This window comes from Callithrix jacchus, chromosome 7, assembly GCF_049354715.1.
Source record: "Callithrix jacchus isolate 240 chromosome 7, calJac240_pri, whole genome shotgun sequence".
Lineage (NCBI taxonomy): Eukaryota > Metazoa > Chordata > Mammalia > Primates > Cebidae > Callithrix > Callithrix jacchus.
The window spans coordinates 87,217,808-87,221,189 of NC_133508.1; the positions used below are offsets into that span (position 1 = coordinate 87,217,808).

General features: G+C 38.7%; 1 pseudogene; it reads right to left on the reverse strand.

Moving 5' to 3' along the window:
• Positions 1-2,603: 2,603 nt before the first annotated feature.
• On the reverse strand, positions 2,604-3,181 carry LOC100394508 (rRNA-processing protein FCF1 homolog pseudogene; annotated as a pseudogene).
• Positions 3,182-3,382: the final 201 nt, after the last annotated feature.

Genomic DNA, 3,382 nt, shown 5'->3' on the forward strand with positions numbered 1-3,382 from the left:
TCCAACCCCACTTGAACTATACTACAGGGCCACAGTAACCAAAACAGCAGGGTACTGATACGAAAACAGACACATAGAGCAATGGAACAGAACAGAGAGCCTAGAAATAAGGCCACACAGCTATAACTATCGATATTCAACAAAGCTGACAAAAATCAGCAATGGAGAAAGGATTCCCTGATCAATGAATGGTGCTGGGATAAATGTCTACCCATATGCAAAAGATTGAAATTGCATCCCTTCTTTATACCATATACAAAAAATAACTTAAGATGAATTAAAGACTTAAATGGAAAACCTAAAACTATAAAATCCCCGGAAGACAACCTGGACTTAGATTTCATAATGAAGACACCAAAAGGAATTGCAACAAAAGCAAAAATTGACACATGGGTTCTATTCAAACTAAAGAGCTACTGGACACCCAAGGAAGCTATCAACAGAGTGAACAGAAAACCTAGAGAATGGGAGAAAATGTTTGCAAACTATGCATCTGACAAAGTTCTAATATTCACAGTAATGCTATCCACAATAGAATCTATCAGGAACTTAAACAAATTTACAAATAACAACAAACAACCCCATTAACGTGGGTGAATGACATGAACACTTTTCAAAAGAAGACATACATGCAGCCAACAATCATGAAAAAACGCTCAACATCACTGATCATTCGAGAAAAGCAAATCAAAACCACAACAAGATACCATCTCACACCAAACAGAATGCCTATTATTAAAAAGTCAAAACACAACAGATACTGGCATGGTTGGTTGTTAAAAAAAGAGAAGGAATATATGTGTTGGTGGGAGTGTAAATTAGTTCCTTGTGAAAGACAGTGTAGCAATTACTCAAAGACCTAAAGACAGAAATACCATTTGACCCAGCAATCTCATTTCTGGGTATAATCCCAAAAGAATATAAGTCATTCTATCATAAAGACATGCATGCCTTTATAGGTTCATTGCACCACTATTCACAATAGTAAATACATGGAATCGACCTAAATGCCCATCATCAGAAGACTGGACAAAGAAATTGTGGTACATGTATGCTATGGAATACTATGCAGCCATAAAAAGAATGAGATCTTGTCCTTTGCAGGAACATAGATGGAGTTGGAGGCCATTAGTCCTTAACAAACTAACTCAGGAACAGAAAATCAAATACCACATGTTCTCACTTATAAGTAGGAGCTAAATGATGAGACTACATGGACACATAGAGGGAAACGACAGACACTGGAGCTTATCAGAGGATGGAGGTTGGGAGGAGGGAGAAAAGCAGAAAAAATAACTATTGGGTACTAGTCTGAGTACCTGAGTGATGAAATAATCTGTACATCAAATCCCTGTGACACGAGTTTACCTATATAAAACACCTGCACACATGTATCCCTGAACTTAAAAGTTAAATAAAAACAGAAAATTTTCCTTACTATGCACACAGCTTCATTTGACTGGTATAGTCTGTTTCACTGTTACAACTACATTTGGCAGCATTTTTTTTATAGATAAGGAGAGATGGAAAAGAATGGATAATTCTTTTTCTAAAAAGATGCAACAGAATTTTTTTATTGTAAATTGACGATTTATGATTGCATAAATTTGTGGGTTCTAAAGTGATGTCATAAATTGTGGATACAATGTGGAATAATTAAATCAAGCTAGTTAACATATCCAATACTTCAAATACATTTCTGTGATGAGAACATCAATTTTGAAATGTATAGTACTCCACTAAGTATATGTACCATACTGTACAACGGAAGTCAAAAAAGTATAAAACACACTCTTTCTGTCTGAGATTTTGTATCCTTTGACCATCATTAAACTTTTTTTTTTGAGACAGTCTCACTCTGTCACCCAGGCTGGAATGCAGTGGCATAATCCTGGCCCACCACAACCTCTGCCTCCTGGGTTCAAGCGACTCTGCTGCCTCAGCCTCCCCAGCAGACAGGACCCCAGCCAACCTCCTCAGCAGCCAGGCATGCGACACCATACCCAGCCAACTTTTTCTCTATTTTTAGTAGATATGGGGTTTTGCCATGTTGTCCAGACTGGTCTCGAACTCCTGACCTAAGGTAGTCAGCCCATCTCAGTCTCCCAAAGTATTGAGACCACAGGCATGAGCCATCATGCTTGGCCTAAAATTTTTGAGACAAAATATCAATTTCAAAATAGCATCAAAAAGTGAGCAGGCCATGCACGGTGGCCCACACCTGTAATCTCAGCACCCAGGGAGGTCGAGACATATTTTTCTGTACTAAAAATACAAAAGTATTTGTCTTAACTAAGAGTGCCAAAAAAAAAAAAATTCTCGGCATGGTGGTGCATACTCGCAATCCCAGCCATTTGGGAGGGAGACTGAGGAGGCAGGAGAACCTGAACCTGGGAGGCAGAGGCTGCAGCAAGCTGAGATCGTGCCACCGCACCCCACCCAGCCTGGGCAACAAGAGCGAAACTTTACCTAAAAAAAAAAAAAAATAGAGTGAGCATGTTTAACCATCCTCAGCTCATAATAGACCAAATAGGTCAACAGAATAATAATTCATAACAAGAGTATGTTGATCGAAGAAAGGCAAAGGAACTGTTTTGTAAGAATTAAAATCGAGGGGCTCCATAATCATCTGGCATCCGTTCAATGTTGTATCTATGGTTAGAAATGTACATAATAGGAACTCCAGGAATCTTAAGGATTCTTCTTTAAAGGTCTAGTCAACTGTGGCCACAATGTAACACACACGCTGAGTTACCCTCTGTACTAAGCAGTCATCTGCATGGGTGCCTTTGTGTGTACACAGTAATCATTGGATCCAAATCTTGGATCCTTGGCGATCATTAGAACCATTCGATACTTCTGCCCCAATTTCTCAATTTCAACCATTACACAATCAGTTATACAAGGGATACACTTGGCATATAGACAGTACAGTTTGGTTTTTATGGAAAAGTCGACAAAGTTGGTATCAAGGAGGATGTGGTAAGGTGGGACCAGCTGTGTATTATGTTGGAAAAATAAGCAGAAAGGGTGTTGGGGAACTTCTTTTTCCTTATGTGCTGGGATCATTCTTCTCTTTCTTTTTAGGTTTTAATCTGTCATTTTCTTTAATCTTCCGATCTCTGAGGCTAAGAATCCGCTTCATGGCCGCGCACTTCCGTGTTTTCTTTTGCTTCCCCATGGTCACAACACACTCCTTTTTCTTCCGTAATCACCAACCGAATGGATAATTTTCAAGCAAAGTTTGAACAAATGTCACACATTCAAAACACTTCTGAAAATGTGAACACCATAAAAATTCAGAGAATAATTATACAAGAGACATGTAAAGATTTGAGATTAATATCTCCCATTTTTACCTGAACTGCACCACGCATACCAA